This window comes from Hyperolius riggenbachi, chromosome 3 (assembly GCF_040937935.1).
Source record: "Hyperolius riggenbachi isolate aHypRig1 chromosome 3, aHypRig1.pri, whole genome shotgun sequence".
Taxonomy (NCBI): domain Eukaryota; kingdom Metazoa; phylum Chordata; class Amphibia; order Anura; family Hyperoliidae; genus Hyperolius; species Hyperolius riggenbachi.
The window spans coordinates 355,339,601-355,359,855 of NC_090648.1; the positions used below are offsets into that span (position 1 = coordinate 355,339,601).

Here is a 20,255-nt window from a genome sequence, read left to right on the forward strand (position 1 = left end):
AGAAATACACACTTCATATGCACAGTTTCATATAAGAAATAAAAACTTCGCAGTGCTCATCGTATATCAATGTAGAGAGTATGTTTGCTAGATTATAGTAAGGAGTATTTCATATTGCTGCAGTCAAGCACTGTACCATCTTAAAAATAATGCTTATTGGGTACTTCTGCTTACTGGGTACTTCTTATTGTAAGCGCAGTTCATCCATCTGCATGAGGAAACTCAGAAGCTCCTTTTCCTACCAATAGGTATTGCAAACAGAAGACAAGACGATTTATATTGCACTTTTCCCCTGGCAGACTCAAACAACTTGAACTGCAGCCACTAGGGCACGCTCAGTAGGCAGCAGTAGTGTTAAGGAGTCTTGCCCATGGGCTCCTTACTGAATAGGTGCTGGTTTACTGAACAGGAAGAGCCGAGATTCAAACCCAGGTCACCTGTGTCAAAGGCAGAGCCCTTAACCATTACACTATCTAGCCAGTCACGGAGAAGAAAGAGTGTGCTGTTTTCAGTCCGCCTCCTGCCTACTTAAGATAAGATGAGAAGTATGAGAAGTAATGCACAACTTTCAGAAGCAAAATCTGCACATTCAAAATATGGGTACCAGTACACAAACAAGTAATTTCCAACAAAGGGGGTGGAAGTATATGTTTGCATAAGCATTTGAAAAAGGATGCTATATCAGCCGAGTTATCATTTAATACAATTCCTTGGTTCTTGCACGATTCCCTATCTGCATGCGTGGGTTTTCTTACTTCCGAACAGATGAGAACACATAGGAGCATTCTGTTGTATCTGATCTGACAGTCTGAATGTAAATAGCTTAGCTACTAGATGAGGCAGATGTTCTTCAAACACTCGGCTGTGACCAGCAGCAGAAAGAGTTTACGATTTTTTTAATGGATTGGTTAATATAAGTATGTGCTGTTTGATGTGGACATGACTCCCCAATCCAACCAAATTAAGTACTTGAGGAAACAGTATAGTCTAAATTATGAGTATCCATGTAAAGTAATGTGACCTGGTTCTAGATTATAACTCCCTCCGCCACCACAGTGTGAGTTATGATGAGAGGGAGTATTGATTGCTCCCTGAAAATTGGTTTAGATGTGCGTTTTAAGCCTCACCAACAGAAGGTTAAGGGCCCCCTGACAATGTTACTAATGAAACATGATACACGAGAAGTCTGCTTGCTTGTATGGTGCAGAGTTAGTGTCAGTGGCATAGCAATAGGGGATGCAGAGGTTGCTGATTATGAACACCTCTCTTTGTACATTGCATAGTTGTAATCCTTTACAAGCCATTTCCTTACTCTGATTACACCTCCCTGACACTGCAGCTGTCCTTGATAGGTCTTGGGGCAACATGTAAAACCTGCACCAGTGCCCCAAGCTCCTTAGTTACGCCACTGGTTAGTGTATGTACCAGTTAGGTGCTGTGTACCTTGGTTAAGTGGCCAATGCAAAAAGCTTTCTGTAAATTATCAGTTTTTAACATCAGTGATACTTTTATTGCTGTTGGCAAAAACAATAGCTAGTGTGGAGATACATTTTGGAGCAGGGCCGTGCAGAGGGTCCTTAAGTGGGGGGTGCTCAAATTTAAAAAAGGGGCCTGGCAACATCTTCCCCCGCATGCCCCCCTCCTAGTTTCTGGCTAGGGGGTATTGGTTGTCAACAGTGCTGAATGCAGATGCTGGGTGCCATGTGGGTTCTGGGTGTGAGTACAGAGTCTCATGTGGGTTCTGGCTATGGGTGCAGGTACTGAATGTGACATGGGTGCGAATACTTGGCACCATGCCTGTACTGGGTGCTGGTACTTTATGTGCGGGTACGGGTTAAGTGGGTGCTTGGTGCAGATAGTGGGAGCCATGTGGAGGCTGTGTGCAGGTGTGAGCACTGGGTGCAATTTTAGGCATGGGTGCAGCTTATACCTTTATAGCAGTATCAAGCAGACTTTGTGTCTCCTTCCAACCAACTCTTTTGGCGCCACCACCCTCAAATCAGCAGTGATAGGTGCCCACTGTTAGTGGGTTAGAGTGGGCACAGTGGAGCCCACAGTGGAGGCGCAGACTCACCTTTCATTACTGGGACCTCTGTTCCTCTTGATCAGCACCCAAGCTTCTTTTTTAGGCAAAGAAGAAGTGGTTACCAATATGCAGTGGTTGCTAAGCATTAGTAGATGCAAAACTGCAGTAAGTGCCAAGGTGCAGCGGGTGCCCAGATACAGTGGGTGGTAAGATGCAAAGGTTCACTTTGTGCTAAGTTGCAGTGGGTGATGAGATGCCAAAGTACAGTCTGTGTCAAGCTGCTGTGGGTACCAAGGTCCAGTTTGTATTGGGTGTTTATTTGCAGTGGATGCTATGCTGTTTTGGGTGCTGAATGAGTAGCAGATGGTGATAAACAATAGTGGGTGCCATGTGAGTGTTAATTGGTACAGGGAGACATGTGAGTGTTGGACATCGGTGAGTAGGTAGTGTCATGTGTGGTCTGGATGTGTGCCATGGTAGAGTACTCTCCCACATGGGTTCAGACCAAGGATGGGTACTGGGTGCTATTTGGGTCCTGGCCATGGACGGGTACTGGGTGCATATAACGGCTTTGGAACTTGGTGACGTGCGAGTACTGTGCCATGTGGGTGTTGATTATGGGGGTATTTGGGTCTTAGATACAAATACTGAGTGCCAAGTGGGTACTGGGAGTGAGTACATGGTGACAAATGGGTGATGGATGCTGGATAGTGGGATATTTGTTGTTATGTGGGTGCTAAAGGCAGATGCTGGGTGCCATGTGGATTCTGGGTGCTGACACAGGGTGTCATGTGGATTCTGGCTGTATGGGTGTGTATCAACTATCATTAAGGTGTTGATTGCAGGTACTCAGTCCCTTGTGAGTTCTGGGTGCAAGTACTGGATGTCATATGTGAGTGCTTGGTGTTTGTACTGGGTACTAAGTGGAGGCTTAGTGCAACTGGAACTACTGCAGATGAAGCATGTGGGTGTTGGGTGCAGGTACTGTGTATCACATAGGTGTGAATACTTGGTGCCATGCCTGCACTGGGTGCTAGCTATGGGTGGGCATTGTGTGTTATGTGGGTTCTGTGTGCAGGTACTTTGGGTGCTAGTACTAGTTATGCGAGTGCAGATAGTGGGTGCCATGTGAAGGCGGTGTGCAGGTGTGAGTAGTGAGTGCCATGTCGGGACTGGGTGCAAGTACTGTGCCATGTGGTGTGGGTGTGAGTACTGGGTGTCCGCTATAGGGTGAAGGGGTGCAGGTACTGGGTGTCATGTGGCTATTTGATGCAAGTACTAAGTGCCATATTCAGGCCGGATGTGAGTATTGGGTGCAGGGTGCAAGTACTGGGTGCTTGCTATAGTGGGGGTTACTGGTTGAGTGTAATGTGGGTGCTGAATATTGGTGGGATTGTTGTGGGTGCAGGGGGTGGGAGATCACTGTGGGTACTGCTATGAATGGCATAGTTGCTGCTAGGGGAGGTAGAGGTTAGTGTGGTTGCTGGGGGAGGTAGAGCTCAGTGTGGGTGCTGGGGGAAGGGTAGGTCACTGTGGGTGCTGGGGGGGGGGAGTAACTGTGGGTGCTGTGGAAGGTAGAGGTCAATATGAGTGCTGGAGGAAAGGGAGGTCACTGTGGGTCCTTTGGGGGAGGTCACTGTGTGTCTTGGGGGAGGTAGAGGTCATTGTGGGTGCTGGAGGAAGGGGAGGTCACTATGGGTACTGCTGTGAATGACATAGTTGCTGCTAAGGGAGGTAGAGGTCAGTATGGGTGCTGGGGGGAAGGGTAATTCACTGTGGGTGCTGTGGAAGGAAGAGATCAGTATGGGTGCTGGAGGAAGGGGAGGTGGACTGTGGGTGCTGGGATAGTCAGTGTAGTTACTGGAGGAGGGAGTGGATGCTGGGTGTTGGGAGAGGTCGTCGTGGGCGCTGGCAATGGGAGAGATCACTGCAGGTGCTGTTTTGGGGTTGGGAGGTCCCTGTGGGTGCTGCAGGGGACAGGAGACTAGCCACTGGGGGAGGGAAAGATCACTGTGGGTGCTGGGGGAGGGATAGGTCAGTGTGGGTGCTGGGGTAGGCAGGATCACTGCTAGAGCTGGGGAGGGAGAGGTCACTGTGAGTGCTAGGTGGAGGGAGAGGGGTAGGCAGGATCACTGCTAGAGCTGGGGAGGGAGAGGTCACTGTGAGTGCTAGGTGGAGGGAGAGGTAACTGTGGGTGCTAGGTGGAGGGAGAGGTCACTGTAGGTGCTAGGTGGAGGGAAAGGTCACTGTGGGTGCTGAGGGAGGGAGAGGTCACTGTGGATGCTAGGTGGAGGGAGAGGTCACTGTGGGTGCTAGGTGGAGGGACAGGTCACTGTGGGTGCTAGGTGGAGGGAGAGATCTCTGTGGGTGCTAGGTGGAGGGAGAGGTCACTGTGGGTGCTAGGTGATGGGAGATATCACTGTGGGTACTGGGGAGGGAGAGGTCAGTATGGGTCCTAGGGGGAGGGAGAAGTCACTGTGGCCGGTGCTAGGTGGATGGAGAGGTCACTGTGGGTGCTGGGGGAGGGAGAGGTTACTGTGGGTGCTTGGTGGAGGGAGAGGTCACTGTGGGTCCTAGATGGAGGGAAAGGTCACTGTGGGTGCTGAGTAAGGGAGAGGTCACTGTGGATGCTAGGTGATGGGAGATATCCCTGTGGGTACTGGGGAGGGAGAAGTCAGTATGGGTCATAGGTGGAGGGAGAAGTCACTGTGGGTGCTAGGTGGATGGAGAGGTCACTGTGGGTGCTAGGGGAGGGAGTGGTCATTGTGGGTACTAGGTGGAGGGAGAGGTCACTATGGGTGCTGGGGGAGGTAGAGGTCAGTATGGGTCCTAGGTGGAGGGAGAGGTCAGTATGCCACACTTAGATTCCTGTTTGGGCCTCTTCACTGCAAAGTGCCCCAGGCGGGGGCGGAGCTTCCCGCGGGTGGGCGGGGCTTATCGAGGTCGGGGGCGGGGCTTATTTTGCGCGCCGAGAGGGGCCTTTTTTTTGAATATTTTAAAAGGGGGGGTGCCTGGGCACCCAGAGCACCCCCCTCTGCACGTGCCTGTTTTGGAGTGCAAATGGATGAGTATGTGTAGAGCTATAAGCTGGTTTTAAGTATGGAAAGAGCTGGAGAGCATTCACTTCACCCGTTGTTCAACCAGCCTACAGGTCTTTTCCCTTGGAGGAGAACCTTGTGAATGGTAATGAGGAAAAATACTTCCTCCCTTCACAAATCACAGGTGCCCAATGCTGATGGACTCTTCATATCACCATGCTTAGGAGAAATGCAAGAAATATAGGGGGAGTTTTTAGCCAACCTGGCTGATACCCCATCCTATCTAGTAGTCAAAGCAAACCCATGACCCTGCATATTTAATTCTGTTTTTGGTATAGCTATCATCAGTATTCCTCTCTTATCCGTTCTTTCTGACCCTATTACCTCTGGCAAGAACGTCCTGCCTACACTTTTCTGAGCCAAGTCAGAGCAATTGTACTGAGATACTGAGCTTCCATTAGAGAGGGAACCTTTGGAAAATTTTAAACTCAATCTATAGCAGATTGGATACGGTACATAGACTCATATTTTTGGAAAGTGACATAAGATAGACTTCTTAACTGATGTGCATTATCAACTTTGTGGTACCATGGGTTCTTATATGAGATGCACTACAGTGCATATCCTTCCATATACCCAGCTCTGTATCCCTCCCTAAAGCCCTTCCCTCTCCCATTTAAAGGAATCATTTTTTTATTTTTGACTTAAGTATCCCTTTGAACCTCATCTTGTTTATTACCCTTCTACTCATATTCTTACACTGTTGTGATCTGCGTGTTGTATTTTTTTTCTAAGCAGATGGCATTCACACCCCCGGAAAATAACGATTGGCTCACAACAACACAACACTTCAGAGGATGATGTAACGTTAGGCCTGCTGTTTTTGGTTAACAGATCATCTGAAATAATTGACTTCAATGTGCATTGCATAACTTATTTTTCATACTTTCGTAAGAGCTGTTCTTGGAGAATTTGCCCACACTTTTCTGTTACTCTCTTTTTTTAGCATCACAAAATCTTCCCTGTTGTGTTTCTGTAAAGCAACCCTGAACTAAGCTTAAGAAAATAAAGCTAAAGTGGCCTTGCTTTCCAAGCTGCACTACTGCTTTGTAAGAAAGAAAACCTCTCCCCATTCCCTGAAGGTCCCCAAAACAGCTCATTTCAGTGCGGTGCTGTGCCGATGATTTGGGCGGTGCCATGGGCCTTAATGAGAATTACGGCTATAGCAGCGTTCAGTGACTAATTTGGGCACCGGCAATAGCCAGACCTCAAATTAGCAAAAAGAGAAGGTATTTTGGCTGCCTGTGCTGAATTACCTGTTCCCCCCGAGTTGCTATAGCCCGGAGAGGGAATGGTATTTTGCATAGGCAGGAGTTTGCTGGCAGCAGGGCAAGCCATATTTTAGCTTCACCCAACACCCAATATTGCTTGTGCCCTCTTTCAATGTACTCTTTGGAACTGCCTCCATTTCCATATACTGGGGGTGCAGACACACTCTCTGCTAATACCACACTTTGGCTTCTGCATGAATAAACAGGCTGGAATATTGTCAAAGGTTGAGGGGAGCTACAGAGACCCGTATACTGATTGCTATTTGGGGAACCACTGGGGTTTAACAAAGGGATTCTATTTTTATAAACCAGCACTGATAAATAACACTGTCAGAAGGCAGTCATAGCTTTCATTTTATTATTTAATGCCTGTCCTGGAACACTTACAAAACGAAAAAAAGAAAAGAAGTGTGTGAAGTGAGTGAAATGGGATGAAAAGCTGAGACTCTGGGATTGTTCCTTTAAACACCCAAGTGCCTGCACTCTCCTGCTTTACCAGGTTGACGTATATACAGAGTTAGCAGCTTGCTGGGTCTCAGGGGTAGTTTTTTTGTATGATGGTGTAGTAGCTAGAGAGAATAGCGCCTTTGGCAAGCACCCAAATCATGCTTTGCAAAGGGGGGGGGCATTGAAGGAGGCTTGACAAGACCACAGTGGGCATGTATAAACTGGAATGAGGCATGACTGTCCACCATGACAGACCTCTGTAAATCTGAGCCTCCAATAATCTGGCACCCATGGTACAAGCAATGCTGTGCAATACTCAATATACCCCTCTGGGTTTGTATCAGCTGTATGGGTAATGTTGGGAAAGCAGTATAAAATGGATTATAATGTCTATAGGAATAAAGGACCTCGCTCTCTTCTGGATATCTTCCTACCTCTCTGGAAGGTCTTTCACTGTTTCTTATTCAGATCAGGCCTCCTCTTCACATCCTCTGTCTGTAGGGGTACCTCAAGGCTCTGTCCTCGGCCCCCTCCTCTTCTCCATCTACATGCACAGTCTTGGTAACTTAATCAACTAATTTGGTTTTCAATACCACTTATATGCAGATGATACACAAATGCACCTCTCGGCCCCAGACCTTAACTCCCTCCACTCACGGGTTCCGGACTGCCTGTCCGCTATTTCCTCTTTCATGTCCTCTCGCTTCTTAAAACTTAATAAGAATAAAACTGAACTAATAGTCTTTCCACCATCTCTCTCCACCTCCTTGCCTGATATTACAATAAATGTTAACAACACGTCTATAACTTCAGTTCCCAAAGCACGGTGCTTGGAGGGTAATATTTGATTCTTCTCTCTCATTTACTCCTCACATTAACTCCCTAACCAGCTCCTGCCATCTCCAACTCAAAAACATAGCACGCATCCGACCTTTTCTCTCCCATGACACAACCAAAATGTTAGTACATGCTCTTATTATATCTCGATTGGACTATTGCAATATATTACTTGGTGGACTTCCAACTAACAGACTAGCACCGCTCAATTCTGTACTGAACTCTGCTGCTCGACTTATTCATCTCTCCTCTCGCTCTTCCTCTGCTGCTCCTCTCTGTCAAGCTCTTCACTGGCTACCAATTAACGAGAGGATTCAGTTCAAGCGCTTAACCCTAACCTACAAAGCTCTCCACAATCTCTCTCCCCTGTACATCTCCTCACTAGTCTCCAGATACCAACCCAACCGCAATCTCAGATCTGCACACAAGCTTCTTTTATCCTCTTCTACTATTACCTCCTCACATTCTCGTGTACAAGACTTCTCACGTGCCTCACCCCTCCTCTGGAATGCCCTTCATCAACACATCTGCCACTCTCCCACCTTTGAAATCTTTAAACGCTCCCTCAAAACCCACCTTTTCCGACAAGCATATTCTCTAGCTTAGGCCATGCACCCACTAAATAACCTAATTACGCACTGCCTGTACATATACTGTATACATCCCCACCTCTTGTTTCCACCCCATTCCTTTAGATTGTAAGCTCGCAAGGGCAGGGCTCTCACCCTTTTGTGTCATGGAATGTTATTAATTTAATTGCTTGCACACTGTTAGACATTTATACATTTTAGTCATCATGTTAAATCAAATTGTAATCAGCAGTGCTGTATCTTGTATTAGTGTTCATATTTGATGTATATAATTGTCTGTATCATTATGTATCCCTTGTTTGTTTTCTTACATTGTACAGCGCCACGGAATATGTTGGCGCTTTATAAATAATAATAATAATAATAATGTACATACTATGAGTCCATGGCTGTAACCACCAGTGCATCTCATATTGGTTCATCCCTATTGGCACAGGACACATGGCTGTATAGAAGTAAGATAAACCCGTTCTGTTACACTGCAGGCTCCTACTTATTATCTGCAGGATGTGTGTGCTGTGAATTCCCCCAGTCTTATTGCTGACATCAGTATATCTGTGCTGTAAAAGCTGGATTTCTGCAGCATTGTATTAGGTACCCAGAAAACAATACAGAAGTCTGCTGCTGGCATTTCCTTTTACTTTCACTAGGGAGTTCTTATGTATTTTTAAACTAGCATTCTATGCTATCTCGCTGGAAAAGAAACTTCCTAATTACATGCAATTGAAGAAAGAGGGACATGACATTTTTCTGGCAAAAAATAGAATCCTGGTTTATTTTTGCCATCAGCTATTATAGGTTGTATAAAGCCAACACAAATAAGCACATTCACAAAAAGCATGAATGTGAGTCTTAAAGGCATTCTATAGTGCTTTATTAAGCAATATTTCCATTATAGGTAGAATCTAGCTGGCTTCTATCACCTTGTGCAGGGCTTCTTATTTAAAGTATATTCTGCTGGAGCCCTCAAAGGATGAGGTCCCTATTGATATTAGAGGGCAGTTTGTCATCCAGGCATGATGCTTCCTCTCCCAGGGGCAGAAGATTTCCTGTGCACTTCATAAATATGTAAACAAAGCGTGCAAGGTTATTACAGCTCTAGCTTGGTTTTATGGGACACCCATGCAAATTAATAACTGGGGCTACATCTCTAGCCTCCATAATAGGAGAATTCTATGAAGAATACAATCTTTATAGTAAGACTTAAAATTCTTAACACTGCAGTACAGTATGTCATTTTGCAGCTTTCACAGTTTTGAATAAAAACGTAGACTAGACGGCTACGACCCCCAGGCTTACTGGAGGTGCTAGGCATAACCTCCACAGGGCCAGCCGCCAGACACATAGATTCAGCAAGAAAGACCACAGCACACCAAGGTGTAGTGTATTCAGGACCTTCTATTGAGCACAAATAACATGCAGAAAGGGTAACTGATCCATTTTAGACTCGCAGGTCCATAGTCATAGCTTTTGATAGTTTTTCAAGCTGATTTGTCAAATGCTGTTGCTGCATATAGAAATGACTATTTAGGTAGATACTTCTGTTCTCCATGTCAGGGAATTTCATAAAAGTTGCCTGGTATGCTTTTCTCCAATTTTGGTGTTTTGGATCTGTTGCAGTTCTTCTCAATACAAAAGGTTACTCCATTAGAATGAATGGGAGCCCTTGGCTGTTGTGATAAAAAAAAGGCCTTGCACCATGGGGGATCTTATACCCTGAAAAAGAGCTCAGTCGAACTGGCACTAGAGCAATAGATCTCAGATTCGAGATCAGAGAGGGATCTATCTAATGGTGGATCCGGTGACAGATCGAGTTATATATGGCCACCTTAACTTGTTGCCGATGGGCGTGGCCATGGCGGTAGCCCCAGGACCGCCTAACACTGATAGGCGTAAAGTCCTGGGGCTTTGCTTTGCAGGAGATCGCGCGCGCATCTCCTACTTGGTAGGCGGAGCTCTGCTCCACCTTCAGTCTCCCAGCGGCGATCAGCGCTCGGAGACTGTTAGACTGCGAAACCACCGTCTAATTACCATGTACAGTGTTGCGATCTAAGGCAGCGCTGTACTGGGGACAGCTGTGTGACACGGCTGTCCTCTCTGTTGCTGCGGAAGTGATCCGCTGTCATAGGCTGAAGCCTATGACAGCCGATCACGCTGATTGGTTGGTGGGGGGAGGGAGGGAGGGGAAAGTGTAAAATAGAATAAAAAATACTAATAAAATAAAGACATAAATATTTATTTAAAAAAAACAAACACCAGGGGTGCGATCAGACCCCACCAACAGAGAGCTCTGTTGGTGGGGAGAAAAGGAGGGGGGGTTACTTGTGTGCTGAGTTGTGCGGCCCTGCAGCAAAGCCTTAAAGCTGCAGGGGGGGGGGGGGATAAAGCCTGTGGTCCTGAAGGGGTTAATTCTCAAACTCAGACTAATTCATTTAAGTGTATCTAAAAGTACACGTTAGTCTTCTTCTAAAGCTAATAAAGTTATTTACAACAGCTCCTCCTTTTAGGAAAAAAAAATCCAGCTATTGAATTTAGAAGGAGCTTTAGATTACTATATTAACCACATGCTTTTATTGGTATGCGTTCCCATTAATATTATGCCCCACTGATACTTATCTTCAGACACTTGTAGCTAGATAACGTATGTGAGCCTTCATGGAGTTTAACAGAGCTGTAATGATTTAGTAAAAGCGCAGCTGGACAAGCTAGCAGGCTAATGAAGGTTGCTAGCAGATCACAGAGCTTTCCGCTTTCCAAAAGCATCACAAGCATGCACTTATTTGATGTCAACAGCTGTGATAAACCTATAGAACTGTGAGGAACGACTGGTAAGCCATGATAACAATAACACGCTGCAATAGTCTTGGAGTGGTATCTGTCAGGTTCTGGCCTTCAAAGTAATCTCAATTACCATAATTACTTCACGTTACGGGAATTATGTGTATCTCAATGCTAGATCAATGTAAATGAGAAATGGCATTTAGCTACCAACGTGAAACATGACACTTTCATCCAAGGAAAAGAGATGATTTTCTCTTCATTTACCAAACAGATTGCTGTGTAGGCATATGTGTCACAGATAGCACTCAAAATCCGGCAACAGATAAACATCAAGAATCCAGCCAATATGTTCTCTGGCAAGCTCAGGGAAAGACATAGCATCAGGATTGTAAGCTGCTTTGCAAAGAAAATCCAGTTATATATATATACTGTATATGTATAAAAACAACACTTCTGAACTAAGGATTCAATTACAGAATCTCAGCTGTTGTCCACTTTTGTCTAGTTCTTAAATATTTTACAATCCAATTCAAATAAAAAATTTATTTTGCAGAAATTGGATAAAAACAGAGACAAAAAAAAAAGGATAAAATACATTAAAAACAGTTTAAAATGTGAGGTAGTGGCTGACTTACTTCTGGGTTTTACCATAAGGCACTGTAGGCTCATGTCTACAGGCGCCTGATGATTGAAAGGCGGCTCACTCCCCTCCTTGAGCGCCTCCCTCCTTCCCATCCCAAGTGGAGCATATATAAGAGGTTACTCACATAGCTCTCTGCATTCCACAGACAAGATCTCCCTTCAGTCAGTGTACCTCTAGCTACCTTATACCAGGGGCACCTTTAGCTACTTAGTATTAGGTAGCCAGAGGTACACTCAGTAATAGAGGAAACATGTGGCTACCTACACCGGGCAGGGAAAGTAAGAGAGAAGTGACAGCTGGGACAGCCAGCACATTTTTGGTGCAGTTCAGTGGGGTTTGTAGGTATGTAGAGGTATGTAGAGGGTGAAGTGTAGGATGCCAGAATATTAGTGCTTATAGGCTCCTGTAATGTACATCCAGACCTGTTCCCAACAGAGCATGCAAATGATCTGATTTGAGAAAAGCAAAATGCAGAGTGCACTGCAATAAAGATTGTATTGTTATTCTCGACCAGAACATTTGTGTCTTCTGTTGGGGGCAAGTCCACTTCTACCATTCATTTTGAACTGTTTTTAGTGTATTTAATCCTTTTGTTTTATCCAATTTCTGCCTTATTGCTTGTCCACTCTTAGTGGAGGGGGTGTTACCTCTTTCAGCTACTACAGAGAGCAACTTCTTAATAAGAGTGGGGTTGGATGGTTTCTCCCCACCTGCCTACACAGTGGTTACCTTTAAGGTCTCCCAGATTTGTCAGTATTACTCTTACTTACTCCTCCATAGTGGGCTATCACTTTTCCCTTTATGTGTGTCTCTTTCAAACCAAATGTATTTTGGTTTGTATAATGTCAAAAGACGTTAAAACATCTACTGAGATTGTATTACCTTTACTACCTGTGGCTTCATCTTTGTTGATTTCTGTCACTTCATATCCCAATAGGAAGCAAATAAATCTCTCCAATAAGGAAGAAGGCAGCAACAAATAAAACATGTACCTTTGTGTATAACTTCCTGCTAGCAATACCCCCCCCCCCCCCCCCCATAAAAAAAAAGTCTTGAATTCCTTTAAACATTATCCAGACCTTTTTTTTTTCCCCCAGAAAGAAAAATTGTAACATATTTAATTAAGTAGCAAATTGCTCCCTGATTAATAATGTAATTATAATCCATTACCGATTTTGTGCACTGTATTAGTTACTGACATTTATGCTCTTTACCATCTCCGTACTATGTACCACTTTGTGTATTTATGTACTTATGTTTGTTTCTTACTCTGTATACCACCACACAGGGCCGGTTCTTGCTACAATAGGGCCCACGGCAAAGGTAACTTGGGGGACCCCTAGCACTGCCCCACTCCTGCAGCAAATTCACCACCAAGGGCCCCCAAGCTGGCTGCCAGGCCCCACCCCCCCAGTCATTATCATTAGGTGCACATCATATGTGCTCAAAAGCATTGTTGGGGTCCTCATAAGTCCCCTCCTTCTTTACCTTACAAATGCAGAATGTACACACAGCAGAGTCTTACATTATCCAGGCAGGACACAGGAGGCAGCACCGTATGCTCTATGCTCTGGACTTCTTTTCCTCACCTGTGCCTCTCTTCCTCATTCCCTGCAGGCATGTGTAGGGTCACCATAAATGGAGAGGAAGGGCGTTACACCTTGGAGGCCCCTACAGGCTCTGGGGCAATTGTCCCCTTTGCCTCTATGGAAGCACTCGCCCTGCCACCACATGACAAAAGATGATAGCGCTATCTAAATTAACAATAATGAAAAAATTATTTTGTTATAAGTATACTTTAAAGCAAACCTGCATTTTAAATACTCATAACATAAAATTGTAATAAAAAGTTAAAATAATAAATTAATGTCCTAATTTTTCCATTAAAGAGTCAGCACACAAAGGGTTCTGCTGTGACTGATATTTTGGGCAGAGCTATGGCTGTAAGTCCTTTCCCAATCATGCCCCTCTGCTTATTTTGGGCAGAGCTATGGGTGGAAGGTCTTTCCCAACTCATGCCCCTCTGCTTATTTTGGGCAGAGCTATGGGTGGAAGGTCTTTTCCAACTCATGCACCTCTGCTTATTTTGGGCAAAGCTATGGGTGGAAGGTCTTTCCCAACTCATGCACCTCTGCTTATTTTGGGCAGAGCTATGGGTGGAAGGCCTTTCCCAACTCATGCCCCTCTGCTTAAAGTTTTTAAATAATATCCAAATCGTATATATATGGTCATTGCAGTTCCCATAAGGAAAGCAGGACTGTTTCTATGTCACCTGGCACTGTCTATCTGTAATCATTTGTATGGTGATAGCATATACTGTAGTGTGAAGGTTAGCCCAGGCCTTAATTTTAGGATGAGGCACAAAGGCTCCTGAAATGTTGGATATGGTTTCCTAATAAGCCTCAACAGCCCTGGAGAAGAAAACACACACTTCTCATTTATTAAACATTAAAGATTCTGCCCAAAACATGTGAAAGTTACATAAGATCAGGTGATTTTCTGCACAATAATCGTTTCTAAACTTTCAATAAAAATGATCAGGATTGTTTTGGGAGACAGCTATCCTAGATATGCACACACCTCAACTCTTTTGCTGCTGGATTGTGAAGATTAGCACATGTATACTTTACATTAAAATCATAAATACTATCTGCTGCAAGTCTTTAGTTTTTGTCCAGAGATATACTTTGAGATGCCCTAAAGCAGGGGTCCCCAAACGTTTTGTGTCGAGGGCCGGGTCAACATACTTCAGACTGCTAGGGGGCCGGAGTATACATAAAATGATGTAGAAGTCCTTGCGGGCCAGACAGTGAAGCATACCCAGGTGACAACCTGCAGTCCAACTAGACAGCAGTGTCACCTGATGTGGAATTTGATTGGAAACCAGCAAATTACTGCTTTCTGGCTTCAATGTGGATGGGTGGTGCCAGCACTGCCATTCCATATGCGGACCACCAATATTTAAAGATGTAGCTGACCGCCTCTATAAGTAATATGTTTTGTGTGTGTGTGTGTGGGGGGGGGGGCGGTAAAACAGCCTCAGGGGGCCACATTTGGCCTGCAGGCCTTAGTTTGAGGACCACTGCCCTAAAGTAAATGTGAATGAAGTCTACTCTAACACAACTTAACAGATGCAAATCTGATCCAATGTCTGCTCCATTTTATTTTACTGAACTTGATAACTGCATCCTAGGTAGTAGTGGTCAACCTGCTGGATACTGGCACCAGCATCCAGAGACCAGAGATTAAAATTGAATTTTCCAATTTTAATTGTAACAGGTACACTTTAACATTAATTTGTTACTATAACCATCACTGAATGCTTAAAGAACCATGCTGTTACAATCACCACTGACAAAACGTATGACTATGTTTAATCTAAACCCTCTAGTGGGTCCCAGTGTGGTGAATCCGTGGAAAAGGCTGCATACATTACTTACCAGACTTACCACCTCTGCAGCAGCACTGTTTCAGCTTAGTCCCGAAATTGGATAAAAATCTGTCTATGTATTTTAATCATGAATTTCTTTCTCTCTTCCCATGTGACCACTGCCTGACCTCTGCATTGGTACCAAGGCCAGACTAGGACATGGCCTGTGAATGGGAGTGGCCACAGGGGAAAGTCTTCTTTATGATTATCAATGTGTTTATTCATACATCTATGTGACTCTGTTGTTTTGTAAGCAACATTCTGACTAACACACCATTCACAGCTGAGACACAGTCTACCATGTCTTTACTAATGTGACAGCCAAGTCACAACAACATTTGTTTGTCTGGCTCCATATAACAGATGTATTGTGTCTTTTCTAAGAATCATAATTACAGCATCTGCTTCTGTCCAAGGTTCTGAAGTACAGCCATGCTCGTCTCTTTCGCTGTATTATATTTAACCCTGCACTATTGACAAACCAACATTCAGACTCTGAAGGCCATGTTGCTGATGTATACTTTAGTTTACTGTAAAAATATATCACACAGTAAACAACATGTTTTGTATTGTGATATTCAGGGTCTCTGGGACTCGCAGCCTATATGCTGGAGAGTGAAGAAAGCCAGATAAAAACACAGTTATTTAGTGCCACATAAAAACATGCTTCAATCATCAGCACAACATGGGGATGGAAAGAAGGCTTACTATTGCCATATGAGAGCTTCCATGTTTTCAGCAAGTAGTCCACAAATCCTGCACAGTCCAAGCCAGATTCCCCACTATCAGCTGGGGGATACAGCGCCAGGTACATGTAGCAGTAGTCTTTCCGCCACTCGACTGCTGCCCGCGCGCACACACTCGCACGCACGCACGCACGCACGCACACACACACACACACACACACACACACACACTAGGAAGCCAGAACTAATCTGTGCCTGGTTTGGGTGATAGACCCTCCCATCCCACCCTTCATTCCCTCCCCTGAGTCCAGGCCCTGCAAATAAAATAACAAAATGGTTGCTTATGAAAATTCCTGGACTCATTTCCGGATTCCGGATTTAGAGGGACCACACAAACAATACAGGTGGGAGGAATATACCTGTATCCATCCAGGATCTGTCCCTGCGGTCCTGTACAGTCTACATAGGCATTTTTTAATATGCATGAAAGGCGTATATAGCGTTCATATGTTTTGCATGCACGTGTCCAGGCGTTTTCAAATGTTTGCTGTGTGTTAGAAAACATTTTAAGGAGTCTTCGCAAACTTAGCTTAGGTATTCATGCAGGGCATAATTACAAAACCATGGGGTGTGCCAGAGAAAATCCCAAAGGGCAACCCCTGCATAAATTCCACCTTCTCCAACTACATTTTTCTCCAACTACATTTTTTCAGTCCCTCATCCTGTCCCTTCTTGTCTTTTACTTGATTTTCTTCAAGAATCGCATACCTATGTGTGAAATCTTTATTATTGTCTTCTGTTCATGTATAATACATGTTGATGTATAAGTGTAGTTATATACGACGAGTTTTTTCTTTGACTCCTCTCTTCTCCTTAGAAAGTTAGCTTAGATGGGCATTAAAGGGATGTCTATTCCCTTGTTTAATTCCCCTTCATACATTTATTCGAGCTCCTAGATATTTAAATGTACCCATTTGCTAGCTCAATGTATGCTGTAGCCTTATGTTGTGTTTTATTGGCTTTCTGATACTAACTCAGATGTATGCACTGGTTGCCTTCTACGGTGTCCCAAAATCATCTTGCTTACTTTGGGTTTGACGGCCTTCACAATGGCATCAGTCATTATCAGACTATAAATACTGTAACTGCCGGTTGAGGATGTATCTGTGACAGACATCTCTCACTGTTCTGTCAGACTTATGATTGCTGGTCTCGGACATAATTTTTAGCTTGTGTAAAATCTTTTCATGGCTTCTACCAAGCTCCTTTCAGTATATCTGTCTCCCCAAGGTCTGTCACAACTCCCTTTTCCGGGTCAATAAAACAAATATGTCTTTCTGTATGATGTCCGATCACTTTTTCAGCTACTTGTCACAAGGTAAATATCTGGTCCTGAGTACAGCAGCTGGGCCTAAAACCGCATTACATTTCTGCAAGAGGCTTTTAGACATTACCTCTGAGCACATCTCAAGTACTCTTACATCTTAAAACAAAAGTGCACATCCACTTTATATGTGAAGAGAGGATATAAACCACTGCTGTGCCTGCCAAGAGTTCCTGCATGAGACAGTTGTTTCTGAATATACCTAAATTGCTTCTGATTTTACTGCACAATGCAAGACTCACGTATGATTGCTGGTAATCAAAAAGAATAACTAAAAGCAGCAAGCAATACTGGTAAAATCAGAAAGGTGTTTCTTTTATGTAGTACAAATCTACTTTGACTATCCTGTTCAGATGGTAAGATAGCAACTTTTTCATTAAAAGAGTACATTTCTTTTTAAGCCTAACAAGCTAGATGTTCAGACAGCAGTTAACAAGAAAGATAGATTTCTACATCCCTTGTCGTTGTGATGTAGGTCTTGTATGACTGTACCAGGGCACTGAAAACTTTGAAATGGGAAATTATTTGAGTTCTGTAAAACAGCATAACTTTCCCGAAAATATGCAAGTTTTCAAAAATGTATAAGTTCAATGAAACGGGTGGGGGAGGGGTGCAGAAAGGATACTTGCTTAGATGAACCAAAGGTTTCCCAGATTCTCCATGAGCCCCCTGTGAAGCTATATTAGGGAAAGGGATGGCGGCAATAAAAATCAAAGGAGAAGCTATACTGGGGAGGCAGAGGGGAAGCACTAGACACCACGGAAGGAGGATAAAGCTATGCTGAGAAGGGGACCACTAGACACCAGAGAACTGTATCGGGGTATGCAAAATTGGAACATAGCTAAAGATGTGGCACAGGCTTGGGAGGGTCTTAGGGTTCCTTTTTGCTGGCTCCAAAAGTTGGGATGTATTTTTATTGTTCTAGTGTGTGCTGATGTTATAAACCTGAACAGAGGAACAGGTAATGACCACAGTGTGCAGCAATACAGACACTGAAATGGGGAAAAGTGTGCAACAATGGTTTATTGTGACTGGTTCGTGCAAACAAAGAGATACATGCAAATATGATACAAACCACAAGCACAACACACTATGTAAAGAGCATTCACCATACAAGAAAAATCAGTGTGCAAAACCCCAAGGACCCTATCTATCTAATCTAACTAATATATACAGGATAATACACACAGGAATAATATACAACTGATCACAGTACAAGAGGGAGCAGGCAGAAATCAAAATTAGAACAGAATGCAAATTAAGGCAACAAACCATTCGTAGTACAAAGGAACAGGCAAGGATCAAGGTCAGACAGAATATACAGGGTTCGGCAACAGGAAGGCAAATACAGTTCACAGGGCAAGGAACAGGTCAGGTAACAGAATTGTCCAGAACCTCATGTCTGCAAACAACTACTAAGCTCTGGCAACCAGCAAGAGGAAGAGGCAGTTCTTATATAAGCCATGTGATTAAAACACACAGGATGCAGCTGGTGGAGAGCAGTCTCAAAGAGTGTTCCCATGATGCCATCCAGAGGCCAAAAAGGAAACTGCAAGTCCTTGTAATGGTAGCAACAGGCCACCTGCTGGTGGATAGCAGAAATGCAGAGCTGCTCAAAAGTTCATCAAGCCCTCTGCTGGTGGCGCAACAAAAGTTCTGGACAGTCCATGTCAATGCTGCCACCAGCAGGTAGGAGCAAGCAGTACACAGTTCCTAACAGCTGATCCCTGTTTGGCATTTTTGCTACTAAAATATTCTTACTGATATGTAAGTTCTGCTTCTCCCCTCTGTGTTTGCAAATTGGCTCTACACTCCTTGGTAAGTAACAGTGAGTACAGGCATGTAGGGGCCCTGATGAGTCACGTTGGTGATAAAACATGTTGGACAAGACCTCTGTACAGTACTAGGAAGTGGATTGCATATGGGGAATACTAGTGAGGTGGACACAAGCTGATATGGGTATCAGTGAACCAGCCAGAAAAGGGGTCAGCGAGTGGTGGAGAGTCCAAGGTGCTCCAGGACCCCTATAATCCAGGGTCCTACTACATCAGTTAGTTTACCCACATGGGGGGTGGTGCCTTTCCTTAGATACAGCATCACTGCATTTTCTTTGCTAATCACATGTTATGTACTTGCTGCTATGAAGTAACAATATGGGCTACAGCATACAAACTTCCGGCAGCCAAATCAGTAATTTACTAAGAGCCTTGGCTTTTTTTCCCCTTTTTCCTGCAGTGCACAACATTTCCATAGCTAGCAGCTGCGGGCAGTTCCCTGGGCAATCTGCAGGTCATTCATGAATGACCAAAGATTGTACTGTGTAAAGTAGAACCCACTCTTGAGTTCTTTACAGTATGCAACACTGAACAATAAAGAGGGGCCAGAGAAAATGCTCCCAGGTACTGTACTATGAAGTCTATGGTGAGGTGCCAAAGACATCAATGCCAAACCATACTTAAAGGACTCCAAAAGTGAAAGGGATATGGAGGCTGCCATATTTCATTTCTTTTAACCAATACCTGTTGCCTGGCATCCTGCTGATCTTTTTGGCTGCAGTAGTAGCGTCTGAATCACAGACCTGAATCAAGCATTCAGCGAATCCAGTCAGATTTCAGTTACAAACATCTGATCTGCATGCTTGTTCAGGGTCTATAGCTAAAAGTATTAGAGGCAGAGGATCAAAAGGAAGCTAGGCAATGTGCATTGTTTAAAAGACAGAAGCAATACCAGTTGCCTGGCAATCTTGTTGATCCTCAGCCTCTAATACTTTTAGCCATAGACCCTGAACAAGCATGCAGCATATCAGGTGTTTCTGACATTATTGACAAGATTAGCTGCATGCTTATTTCTGGGGTTATTCATCCACTACTGTAGCCAAACAGACCAGCAGGGCTACCAGGCAACTGGTATTGTTTAAAGAGACACTGAAGCGAAAAAAAATATATGATATAATGAATTGGTTGTGTACTATGAATAATTACTAGAAGATTAGCAGCAAAGAAAATATTCTCATATTTTTATTTTCAGGTATATAGTGTTTTTTCTAACATTGCATCATTCTA

General features: G+C 44.2%; 1 protein-coding gene across 2 annotated transcripts in view; it reads right to left on the minus strand.

The window, feature by feature from the left end:
* The window catches only part of CPLX2 (complexin 2), a 252,724-nt gene that overhangs the window by 94,976 nt on the left and 137,493 nt on the right, over positions 1-20,255 (minus strand). The gene's annotated exons all lie outside the window — the stretch shown is intronic.